The sequence below is a fragment of the Pezoporus flaviventris genome, unplaced genomic scaffold (assembly GCF_033815535.1).
Source record: "Pezoporus flaviventris isolate CSIRO_AGI_PZ_B2104156 unplaced genomic scaffold, CSIRO_AGI_Pfla_v1 ptg000007l, whole genome shotgun sequence".
Classification (NCBI taxonomy): Eukaryota; Metazoa; Chordata; class Aves; order Psittaciformes; family Psittacidae; genus Pezoporus; species Pezoporus flaviventris.
In genome coordinates, this window is record NW_026892555.1 from 86,188,740 (window position 1) to 86,202,620 (window position 13,881).

The following is a 13,881-nucleotide window of genomic DNA, read 5'->3' on the forward strand; positions in this document are numbered from 1 at the left end:
AAATAAAGATCAGTGAAGAAATGCTATGAGAAGAGAGAGCAAGCCTGGTATTTCTGAGAATCTCTTAGCCTTTCATGTTGGAACAGATCTTATTTCAAATGAAAACCTGTGGGTCTTCTAATAATCTGCTTCTGCTCCTAATTACCCCAAGTGTACACCACAGTGAGATCAAGACTGCACATTTGTAAGTCCCTAAAACTTTGCATGGAGCAATAAAGACTCCCAGGTGGGCAGGAGAGAAATAAATTCTGATTTTTTTTTTTCCCCTCACCAGTTTTTTTTCCCTTAGCTTATAGATAATGACCTAGACAGCTCAGCAGAGATTTATGCTTAATCTCTAACTTCAGTCACAAGTAAACAAGAAAGATTTATAAGGAATGAGATGAAGATAAACACCAAAAAATGTCATAACATTGTAAAATGAATGAATGAATGGCTAGCCTCTTGGAACAGCATGCTCACTGCTGCTTATCCTGAAAAAAAAAAAAGCAACTGCTAAATGACCAAAACTTTTTCAGGAAGGAATTACAGAGGTAGTCAAAGACCTTGAAAAGCTCAGGTTAGGTGATTACCACTACACGCACACATCAGGTAACTTGCTCTAAGGAAGAGCTAGAAATGTGAGATGGAGTAGTAAAATAAATTATGAATGTTTGAAGGTGTAGAAATTCTGTTCTCCCTAGCTAGCAGCACATCAAGGGAACACCTAGTGTCTCTAAAAAGTTATGGCTACAAAACTATGAGAGAAGGTGAGCACTTCACAAAACCAAGGAGGTCTGTGCGCCAGGGTGCTGATGAGCACAGCGGAGTTCAGACTGGATAATTCATGTGGCTACTGAGAATAAAGTTACAAATAATTATGCAAATTTAAGAGAGATTAAACATTATGCTTCAGGTCTTAAGCTGGCCTGAAGTTATTAGAGATTAGGAAGGGTTATTAAACTGGGCTCTCACACATCCATGGTCACCGCTGGGGAGAGGATCCTGGAGCATGCAGGTGCACTATCCATTTCAGGTGAGAGTTTTTGTAATGACAGAGACTTTGCAGGTCACCTGCACACTAGTGAGACTCTAAGGGCTTGCTTTAGAGATCAAGCCGTTCATTAAGGACACTGGGCTAGAAATTTTTGGTTTGTATTAATATTTGGGTGACAATATACTGTAAGCAATTCAATATCTTTGACAGTTCCTCCCTACTTCTGTGCACCCTTGTTTGATTTATGGGATTTTACTTTTGAATATAAGTTAGTGCTTCAGGATTCACTTTGTTTTTTTTCCACCAGTAGTACCAAGATACAGCAGTCACAGCTGGACGCTTGTGCTTCAAGCTGCCTTGTCAGCAGAACAAGCAGGTGCTGCCTTTGCCTGGCCCTGCCCTGCTCCTAGCATTAGGATTTGCTTCTCAGAGGAGTAAGAATATACTACTGAAGACATTCTGCAAGGAGTTACATTGCTGCTCACCTGGGCACACTCAGCTCATCTCCTACCTCATCTCTGAAAAGGGCCTTTTGAGCTGCTTGGTTAATGCAACAGTAGTTTGTCTATCGACTGTCTCCATTAGAAAACAGGCTCTGATCTCTTTTTTTGTATCCCTATGATCTCTGATGGGGAAAAATTACTTAGTCAATTAGCCATTAATGCTGCACCAGCAGTTTTCACTTGAAATTTCAGATAGACAAGTCCAGCCAGATTTCAATATTGTTAATCAGTAAGTCTCAGAATACAATATCAAAGAAATCCACATTCCCTCAAAAGTATCATTAATAATATTGGTTGAACTAAAGAGTTCCAACAGATTTAAGAAGACACCTTCAAATTAATTGCATTACATTCCAAATATTATTTCAAGCTTCACAATAAAAGAGGGACCATTAACTGAATACCTACTAAGGATGATAGCTAAAATCAGGAAAAAGATGAGCAAGGCCACCACATTTTGAAAGACTTTAAGATCATTGTTTATTTTACAAAGCAGCAACACTACAGACAGTGACAAATTGGTGTAATTATAGCGCCTCCACCACTGGATGCAATGAATTCCGTTAAAAAATATTTTAAATATGGATTTTTCTATCTGTAATTGGTCAGGGTGCTCTGCAGTGCAAGCATCAGCAGCCTTGGTAAAGATCTCGCAGGAATGACCCAGTGTCCTTGGCTGGAGCTGAGCCAGGCCACCAGGCAGGAATGTGCCTGCACTAGGATAAGCAAGGGCAGGAATCGACTGAAATGAGAATTTCAGCTCTCACTTTGCCACTGGTCTATTAGTGTTTTTTGCAATTGAAGCAAGGAATTCCTGAGCATGCATGAAAAGATGATCCTATTCATTTTAATTATCTCTCGTCTGACTAACTCACTCTGGAATCTAGAATTAGGGAGTCCCAGTGGAATGTAATCTTTTTTGGTCTTCTTTTCTGCTGATGTAATAATATTTGATCATGAGAAGTTGTACAAAGGCATCAAGCCCATTATGCTCATAACTCAGTTCAATCTCACCTTTGCTTGCCTGCCTCCCCATTAGTCAGCTGTGAGATCAGTTCAATGTATGAACAACTTCAGGTGTTGCATCATTTTCCTAAGAGGGACAGCAAGAAGAAATGAGATTTTACTGGGGGTTGCATCATTTCTTTTAGGTTTCTCTTTAAGAGGTAAAGGCTAACTATGATTAGACAGAAGCCCCTCTATATACCTTCTTTTCATACATGTGTGTTACGTCAGCTGTGTCTATGTGGAAACCTATAATTTGGTCTATGTCCATTGCACAGTCCGTTTCATCTGGAAGCCCACAGCATTCCTCCCATGCTGTGGCAATGTCTTGCATTTTACACCATCCCAGATTATGTACTGCAAAATAAGGTTGTAGGAATTTTTGGAGACAAGATGTTGGAATGAAGAACAAAGCACTCCAGGCTCTCCCCAGAAGGATGTACAGTTCACAGGGGTGCTGTTTAAAAGGCTCAACTTTATTCCTGAATTCTGATCACCAGAGCAGGGCTATCCCATAGCATAGGCTGATAGCCTTTTCTTCTAGCAGGTAGTTATACCATCCATAAAAATTCTTGCATGATAGGCAGAAGACCTACATTTGTTCCTGAAGTGCAGAGGAAATCTGGGAGCCAGAACATGACTTAGGTTTGCTTACAGGGAGGGCTGGGAAAAAGCAGGGCTTTTTCCCCCCCACCATGCTGATCGCCACTTCCATAAGGTAGTCAGAGATGCAAAAACCAGCAACCCACAGAGAAAGATCTCTGGTGTTGTATGCCTGGCAGTAGGGTAGGAAGGAGGGAAATCCCCAAACCCTGATGACTGCACTCTGTTTATTATGTAGCTCTTCATTGTCATTTCAATACACACATTTCCCTTTCCTCTGATTTTCAACAGGGCATGGTCACCTATTGTGTATTTTGACATTCCCAGTCTTCTGTGGTGAGAATGTCAGCAGGGAGAGTAAAACCCTGTCTTTTTCTTCCAGTGCTTTTTGGATCATCACCTGAAACAGTGTCACAGCGACTACCAAGGGAGCTTTACAGCAGGGGCTAGCCGATGTGACATGCCTCTGGACAGGGAGAGAGCCGAGGGAGTGCATGAGGCAGCAGGGCAGGAGGGAGAAGGGTTGCTACAACTCATTTCTTGCCCCTCAGTGCTTGGGACCAGGAGGAATGCCTTAATCTCATGCTCCCTTTACACTCTTCCAAGATCACTCCTAATCCATGGGAACACAGTGCCCTGTTGTCCAATGCACTCCCTGCCTGACATGCTGGAGACCAGAGGTCTTTACATGGTGATGCAGTAGCCCTCAGTGGCATAGCTGGTACCCAAATATATGAGCTCTCTTGCACCCAAGTCCATCTTTAGGTCTTAATGCTTGTCAGATTTTTTTCCTCCAGCTCTATCAGCTGTTACAAGAGATTTCAAATCTTCCTGTGGCTTCTGCCTCACGGCCTCAGGCTACTGCTGCCAGTAGCAACACGGCTATAGGATATTGCAGACAGAGCTGCAACAGGTAAGCTGCCAAACATGTCTAACAAAAGCACAATGTTTGGGCCATTTCTGCAGGGCGGGAATATCAGAAGTTGTTAATTTTTTAATTTTATATCTAAGATGATACAGCACAGTTGGAAAACCCAAGACAGTGGCCACAAAAGGTGTCTAGGATGTGTCAGGGAAAACAAGTATAAGACAAGGACTGGAACAAAAAGTGCTTGCCTGCTTCAGTATACCCCCTCCCAAATCTGGGATCAAGCCAGGATGTCCAAACCTCAATATCGCCCTGCTACGCATCAGCAGTTGTCTAAATCCTGGCAAATGAACTTCAAAGCCCTAGCACCCATCGCCCTGGAGAAGACCAGGCTGCCACTGCTGTCAGTGGCTCATTGTACTGGGCTGAGTGATCCACCAGCTGGCAAATCACAGAGACATCAAATTTACAGAGCTGATTTATTTTTGCTGTTTGGCTTGTTTCTGTTTCTTAGTTTAAGGTAGATACTTGCATGTAACTTAGGGATGCTTTAAATTCCTCACAAAAGGATGAGGCAAATCATCCATCTCAATTCTTATGCAAAAGGAGACTAAATATGATGATCTTCAGTAAGGTACCATGTACTACTTTTTCGCCTGCATTTCTACCTCATTCAACACAAATAAAGAAAAGTGCTCATTTAATCAGCATTCATTCAATTTTGTTTTCTTCTTGTCACTCAGCATGTAGCCCTTGGCTTGCTTTATGGCACGCTGTTCAGACCCTGCTGTGGGGACAAAATTCATTTCCTTACGGCCTCATCCTCACCGCACATCACTACAGCATCCAAAGCCTTTAAAAGTGTTAACAAACTTACTTATACAATCCCCCTGAAAATGCTGTATTGCCCTCTTTTTAGAAAGGCAGCTGATGCACCCAAAGATGTAGCATTCTGGAAAGGTCAAAATCACATATTCAGAGTTCATATTCTGATAATTGCAGTTTAAATTTTTAGGATTTAATGGTTCAAATGAGACTGCAGTTGGGCTCACCCAGAACACCATCTGGGAACAACTCATAGATGCAGAACGTTTGCAGAACCTCACAGGAGCTCCATGGCATAGGCTGGGAAGGGGCACCTTTCTCTAGGACCTAATTCAGCTGCCAAAGGCTCCTTTGCCCTCCTACCAATGCCTGCCTCATTCATCAAGTGCCTTCTAACTTCTGCTACTAATGAAAAGGAAGTAGAAAACAAGGATCAGAGTGAATGGGAGTGCATGAAGGAACATCGAAGACATCTAGTCCATTCCCTTCCTTTGATGCAGGAAGAGTTAGCCCTGCTTCATCTCTGACAGTCTCACAGTCTGAGGGCCAGCAATTCCCCCTTCTTTCAAGGTGACTCTATGCCAATATTCTACTGTTTCCAGAACTGTTTGAAATATCTTCATGAAGACTAACCTACATCTCCTTGATATGGCTCAAACCTTTTATCCTACCTAGTGTGGACAGACAGAGCAAGTAAGTCCTCCTTTGGCAGAACTGGCCTCTTCCCACAGCTCCAGCTTCAGATTGCTTCTGAAGTTCTGGAACTCAGTCTTTGATGCTTCAAGCACACACTTCCTCCAGTGCTCTTAAACACCCAATTAAATCTGCCATCCACTGGCATTCACATGTTTGATGCTGATTAGCAACTCTGCATTCATTACATTAAAATTTATGACCAAGCTATTCCACCATGTGGCTGGCCACAAACTGCCCAGAAGCAATTGTGTTCTTTTAATCCCACCTCATTGTCTCAGAACAGAGCTGAAGCCAGTGGGAGACTCTCTGGGGAGAGCCTTTACTGCTTATATTAGCAAAATTCCTGGGAAAGGAGTAAAGCAGGTCCTAACTGTTAGGGAAAAAAAATTAAAAATCACTACTTATTGGATTTCAGTGCATCTGGTACCATCTGGTGTAGCCCAAGAGATGGTCTGAACACGTTCAGCCAGCAGGATGCTCTTCTGGCAAGAGTTTTCCTGCTGAACTCTTAAACCAGTTATTCAAGGTGAATTTTATGAATGTCATATAGTAAGAAACAGCTTGCAAAATCAATCTTTAAATCAGCTGCCCCAAGGCTCCCTACCACTACTGTATGTTTCTTCAGCTGCAGAATGAAATAGCAATAAGATCCCCTCTGTGAGGCTCTTCTCAGTGGAGATCACAACGTTGATTACTCCATCCTGCCCAGGATGAAGCTTACTGTGAGGACTGGACTTTTGCCTGGAAAGCCATGCTTAGTTGTGAGAGGGTGTACTTTCAGTTGTTGAAAGCACCTATCAGGCAGGACTGTATATATGTTAATGCCAGGAGGAGTTTAATTGTACAGAAAGAGAAATAATTCATGAAGTTCAGTATGCTCAAATGAAGTTGAGTTTGGCTTAGAAACTAAAGCAAAATCCTTAGAGCTTGTGTGTACAGTCTGTATTCAATATTTCTAGGTATTTATGTTCTGTGAAGCAGTTTCAAAAGCTTACACTAGTAATTTGATTGCCCCCGAGTCATACCAAAGACATAACCCATCAAGCTTGTACCTCAGCAAGAACCTTTCTACTTATGTATCATCATCCCACACATGTAAAATAGCTGATATTCCAGATTTTGCCGGATAGAAGAGTGGATGAATATTAAAATTCTCAGTACAGATTAATTTTCTTAATACTAAAGAGCCTGAGGGTACAAGCCATAAAGGGAAAGAAGGAAGAAAAAAACCCCTTTAACAATACATACTGGCAACTTTTCAAATTATCTGAAATAACCCATGTCATTGCTGCTCATAGAAACTCTAACAATTCACACCTACGGCTGTCTACACTAGAAAACTAGACAAGTAGTTTTGACAGTTTGATGATGAGCTCACCTTAAAAACACAAAGTACCACCTGTCCCTCCCTGCTCCTAACATTGCTATAGGTACCCATCAGGTGTCCTGCAGGTGCTCCAGGAAAGAAAGGGGCTGGAAGGAAATCACAAAGGAAATTTAAGCTCAATACTGAAACAATTCAGAGTGAAACACGCTGTAGAATGGTGTCCCTGAACAGCAAGTAGGAGTTCAACCAGCTGGACCATTTAGCAGTGGATTGACCAGAACACCAGAGCATGCAAACCCCCATGGTCTCCATCTTCTATTGGCAAGACAAAATGAACCTACTTAGAAAGCCTTTTATGATTTTAGTTATTATTCCTAGGAATCTGGGCACAGAAAACTGCTACTTATAAAGGTGCGGGGGCTTCTGTGAATGTGCCCCAGCTCTGAGTTCAGTCCACTGTTGTTCCAGAAAAATATTATTTCCTGGTTTTGCAGCAGGAAGCCAAGTCCTAGTGTGATGCTTCACCAGGAATCATGTCAGTTTTCTTCCCTGCTAGTTTGTCCTGGCAGGCACAGGTAATCACCAAACCACCTGACAATGCCAGGCTTTCCTCAGTCACTGACTACAAAACACAGTTATGTGGTCTGGAGCATTGCTCAGAGTGATTGATGGAGAGCCCACATTATCCGTAGTCTGTTTTGCTTTGCTTTGGGTTGTTTTGGTTTTTTTTTGCTATGTACCTATAGAAGCCCTTCCTCTTATCTTTCGCATCCCTTGCCAGACTCAATTCTAACTGGGCCTTAGCTTTCCTGAACTCTTTCTTTGAGTTCCTTTGCTTTGATATTGATATTTCCGCTGTCTCCACTGTTACCCACAGAATACTGGTGCATGTACATTTGGCTCTGATGGAGTGCACAGAGACCAGGAGTACTGAAGAAGAAAGTTATGCCTTGTTCTGGAATTAGTATAGCAAGATACAAGCTGTGATTAACATACAGAGACAAAACCCACTCTGGTCTTTGGCACTCATTGGCCTCTCAGCAAGGATACGTTGAAGTCTGAATTTCTGCTTTCTATGGGAAAAGGCTGCTTCATTGCCCTCTTACTAGAGAGTAGAACAAGCACCTTCATGCTTTCCTCAGGCTGCCCCCCATACCTAGGCACAGCTCTATACGGGCACCAGGCAACTTCCTTGTTCCCTTCCCCTGTCTCCTCTGCCACATGAACTACATAGTCCTTGGATGACTGCTGAATAGCTTGTGTGTCTCAAGGTCTCTGCTTCCAGGGCTCATCAGTCTTCTCACCCATGTGCCTTCATGCTTCCTTTAGATTTATCCCACTGTTGGTTTTTTTTTTCCATTTCTCTTGAAAGCTTTTGTGGTCATGGACCATTTCTTCATCAGGTCCTGCTGGTTCCTCACTAGAAATCATGAGCAACATCAACATCTGTAACATTGCTGGTGCACAGCTTGGATTCTGACCAAAATTTAAAACCAGCCTGAACAGCCAAATCCAATTTTGGACCTGATTTTGATTTATAGACTCTTGAGCAACTGTCATAAATACTAGATTTATGATCTGGAAATTAAAAGGCTTCATAATTGGTCTGGACCCCTTTTAAATAACATTTTAATCTACTGCTAGAAAGTATTTTTAAAATTCATGGAAATGCACACTTCCACACATTCTTAGGGAAATAACTAAATAAAGCACTAGGCATTAATTTCAGAGAAAATACTTAGAACTGCCATTTCAGTTATTAGTCATTTTCATATAACAACCACTCTTCAACATGGTACCGTTTAATCTCAGCCGTGTAATTATAAGCACTAAAGGTTTCTTCTGATGTGTAATTTTCTCCATCATCAAAAATATCACTGCAAGCAGCACCTCATGGGAAACATAGTAAAGACTGCAAACCCGCTTGATTACAGTTGCAGGCTGCTAGGTAAACAATGGTGAGCAAAACTGTAGGTCACCCATGATCCCTCAGCATTAACCCTGCACCTGCAATTAATATGTGCACATGATGATTCCAAAGGGTTACAGATTTCATAGCCCCAGAACAACATGCAGAAAGGATCTCACGCCTCCAAGCCAGGTCCATATGCAGGGAAAGAGCACATTGAAGCGGATGCCCGAATACTCCTGAGAGCTGAAATACTACCAGTGCATAAAGCAGGAATGAAAGAAAGAGAAAATAAGAGGGAGGAAGGAAAGGGAGGGGGAAATGTCCTTGGACAGAAGACAGAGGATGATGAGTTTTGGCACAACTGATATGCCAAAGGAATGAGAACAATGGACAGTCCCTGGAGGTCTGTAGGGGAGATCACAGCATCTACTAAGCACTGAACAAACAGTCCCACTTCAGCGATTTCTTTATGTTTACTGTGCAACAGGAGAGGGGAAGTTGAGCGGATAAATGGTTGTAGAGGCTACATGAAAATTTAAAGATTTTGTTGACAGCTGAAAAATTAAAATGCTTAAAAGATGGGCACCTGGTGGCTGTACTGGATTGAATGGGTCTGCAGCTGCCCTCACCTCTGATGCATGGGTTTCTGCAAAGCAAGAAAATATCAAAACCTGAGCGCTCTCAAACTTATTCACTCAGAAGTTTCCCTAAATTAATGACACAGTGGCACACTCAGACTATGCAACATGAAATAGGTTTCCTTGAAACCCAGACAAAACTTTCCTCCTGTCCAAAAAAGAGTTTGTCTAGAAGTCCTGAATGCAATAAAGTATGAGGGATTAAGCTGAGAGGCTGCAAACAGGAAAAATACGTGTTTAACAAATGAACATATATATGATTTCATTCTCAGGAGATATTGGCTTATTTCTTTTTAAATTGCTAATGTGCAGAACTGAAATGATGGGCTTTCTATTTCAGGGCGTTAAGCATATTGGGCTCTGAGACCAATTAAGAGATGACTAATACATTTGTGCTCTTCTTCCTTTGCTCGGTTATATTGCTATGGTTTATTTTCTCAATTTGCCTATTTTTCAAGGTTGGTTCTTCAATCCCTCCCGGGGAGTGCATTTACTTTTGTTACCATATTCCCAGGAGCGTATGGGTAAGGAGCCTGGTTCTGCATACTGAGGTTTAAAGTATTAAATGAAGCAGCAGAGAGCCTGGAGGCCAATGGCTCCACTGTACTTGTCAGTAGCTCATCCAGTCTGCTGAAAGGAGAGGGAAAAACTTTTCCAGTTTCTTAGACCACAAAACTTCCTTTAGCAAACTTCACTACTTGGCTCCGTTACAGTCATTTTTCCAAACTGTGTCTGTGAATATGTGAACTAAAATAAACAGGAAACAGTGACAATCTTGGACAATTTTGGGGGCCATCAAGCTGCTGCGAACTCAGACAGAAAGGGGAAGCTTGAGAATGGAGGAAAATTTTCTTCCTTTTGCCTTGTGCTAGAGTGACAAATGAAGACTATCAATCTGCTGGAGCGGGTGGGGAAATTCCCAACATCTTTCTTTTCACCAGCTGCCTCTAACACAAGTTGAATATTCCTGACTAGGTGCATCCTGAAATCCATATGCATGACTACAGGAAGACTGGAAAAATCAGCCTCTAAACTCAAAAGCGTAGCTGACCATATATATGAGTCAGGTTGGAGCCTTTGCCAGCTAATGGGATTCCACAAACAAGGAATCACTCCACCTTGACTTATAAGGTCTAGTGCAGGCTGTTTAATTGGGCTGCTCTGAGGCTGGAGATGTTTTCTATGATCCCATCTCCTGCTGAGTTTCTCCTTGCACCCCCTTGCTACTGTGCGTATACTCCACAGTATTTGTTAGAACAAGGCCTCTGGGAACAGAAATTGGATGATATCCAGATGTTTCAAACTTGCAGGCTCTTTGCAAAACAGGCTTCCTTTATGAGGATGGAATAGACAGCCCATTGCTGCCTGCATTAACAGGACAGAAGACCACCATGCACATCAGGCTTCACAAGAGCAGCGAGTCCTGACAACTACAGCAATTTGCAGGTGATGTCAGACTTCTGTAGCATTTTTCCTGCTGAGAGCATGGGCATCCATCCCCATTTCCTCCTGGATCAATCCTGACCACGCATGGGTTCAGTCTCAGCATGCTCAAGGGTGCAGATCCACACCCCACCACTGCTCCTTGCTCGGAGTGCTCGAGGGCTTTTGCACAAATTGGTGCAACTAGGTGTTACACAAGGGAGAACAGTACATCCGCTGAAAAGGAGGTAACTGGTTTGATGTGCAAATAGTAATATCAAAGGCAGTACCTGGCTACCAAAATGGTGAGTGGAAAAAGCCTTAATTTAAAGTCTTCTTGTAGCTTTCAGGTGGCTGAAGACCATAACTATGAACATGACTCCTCTGGAGCAGGGTTTGGAGTAGCTATGCAATTGCCTAAAGAGTACCAGAGCAAGCCAAATATATAGCCCATCTGAAACATGCTGCAAGACGTCATGCAGACATTTTTTCTATAAGGTAAAAAAAACCCTAAAATATGTTTTTATATATATATATATATGTCAAGTTCTGTATCCACAAGTGCACACTGATGGCAGTGGCTGGGTTTTCAGGAGCAGCAAAGACTGTGCATAATTCCTTAAATCAGTGATCTGTGTCATTTGAAAGAGTAGGGCACATAAAATCAGCCTCCAAAGCGTATAGTTTGACACACAGAATTTTAGATACTGTAATTCTGAGAGGTGAAAAGATAACTTGTGAGAGTTCATCTATAGAAATTTTTATAAACAATAGCCACCGATGTGTGCAAAGCTGAATAAGTTTCTAGTAGCAGCATTGAGCATGTAATAATGTTTGTCTGGGAGCAAATCCCCCTTTTTTTTTCCTTAGACAGAACCAAACTTGCAGTTGTAACTGTTTATTTCTTAGCAAAGACAAAATAACTTAGCAAAGACAAAATAACTGAGAAATTTGGATCTTGCATCGACTCAGCTCATTGCCTAAAGCTTAAATAATTTTTAAAAACCTTTTGAAATTGGCAATTAAGCATCAAAACATATTCTAAGTGTCATTGTTTCAAGACATTTTTAATTCTGCTCTGATATTGATGCAATTTGACCCAGGATACTGAATAACTGTCTTCTAAATTTTTCAGTCAGTTTGCAACCCACCAGAAATGCTAGAAGACACTAAGCAAATCAGCCACATTATAGTTTCCCTAAAGGGGATGCATTGTCACATTATCTAGTTCCTTTTCAGCCTCTAGTAATTAGGGATCCCCTCAGCTAATTTCCGTATTTTCAGTCTTTGATCTGTCCCCACTATTTTTACCTACAGGCCAGACAGAACAGTTTTTAGACCTTATTGCATTACTGCATCCCCCATACCCCATCAGCCATCTGGTTCCCCACACCAGAACTTGGCAAGTTCCAGAGGGCCAGAGGCGACCTGAAAGAGTACGTGTTGTCATCATTCTTTGCAGCTAAGCAGATTTGCTCAACATTTGTGTGTATTATTTGGATAGCTACATTGAACACAGAGCACTGGATTCAGGAGATACCGTGGGTAAAACATTCATACCTTGCTCCTCTGTAAAATGAAGCTGAAGAAAGGAGGCAGAAAACTGCTGAGAAGCAGTCTAGCTAGACACAAGCAATTGCCAATGATAGTTTAAAGGAGAAAAAGAAAGCAAAGCAAACTCCCAATACACACTGTTTGGAAAACATTTTGAATGCAAGTGGAGAAGGCTGCAGCAACAACAATGGGCCATGGGGAGCAGCACATCCGCTGTGTTTAACCTGTCTCCTGAGCAGTCACATGCTCCCAAAGAGCAGCATATCTGGCACTTGAAAATGGGAAATGCAGCTCCTGATAACAGCCCATGATGAAGATATAACCTAGCTGGAAACATTCCTTAAACGCCATGCCAAGGAAAATGGTCGAGCGCAAGCTATTAAGCTGCAGTAGCTACCTACCCACTTTATTAGTGTGCACTGAATTTGTTTTGTTTAAATGACTCTCAGGGGAATAAAGAATGGAAACAGGCATTACACTTGTTGCATATTTACCACTGAACTCATTCAGCTCCATTAAAAATACGGGAAGATTTCAAAGCCTTTACTCATGAGTTGGAAAGCTTACCAAGAAGACTTCATTCATAGAGACAAGCTAGATTAGCATTTCCTAACTTCTTTTCTCTTTTCTTTTTTAAATGGAAAAATTATCTAAGACTTTGACAAAAATCTTACCTAGTGAGATCACACAGCTTTCAGTAGCAATCATATAAAATTTAGGTTAATTTATTGCTTTTATTCACCCCTAATCCCTCAATTTGTCTGCTTAGTCTGGTCTTTATTTTTTCTTCCTCTTCATTTGGATATTTATTTGCTGATATCTTACACACCACAAGCGGAGAAGGACTGCACTAAAAGCCATTTTGCCTGCCACCCAGATAAACACAGTTCAACAGATAAAATTGCACAACTGCAGTGTTCAGTGTGCATTCCCCCCACAGTAGCAATGAATTGTCATATTTTTCCATTAACTCCTTATCACTATTGAAAATCCTGGAGCTGGGCATCTGTTTACCCCATCTTCTGGACCTGCAGGATACTCAAGGCTCATCCAATCTACAACAAGACTTCAGCCTGGACCCATCAGGCAATGAACCATATGTGCAAACACTGCAATGATTTTAAAACCTTACAACACAGAGAGGTTCAGAGTTGCTTTGCAGAAAAATTAACAGCCAAGCTTCTGCAATGTTAGTCCAGAGTCAGCTTGTGATCAAAACAGATGTAACTAAAAGCCTGATACTCAAAAAGCTCTATTTTAAAGGCAGCTTAATCCTCTTGGCACCTTCCTCTTGGATCTGACGTTCAAGTTACAGGGTCAACCTCTTGGCTCCTAAGCAGAAGGCTTTTTGCTGTACTCTAGTAACCTCAGCAGAGGACTGTCCCTGGAAGGCATCAGTGCCTGCATGGTTTGCATTAGCTTTTGTCACACTGGAAGGAGTATCACACCTTCAGACATTTGTGTAGTTCAAGTAATTAAACAGGGACATTATAAACACATTACATTTTAGCTAAGGAAGGACAACAAGGTACTTGGAAAAACAGCAGCCGAT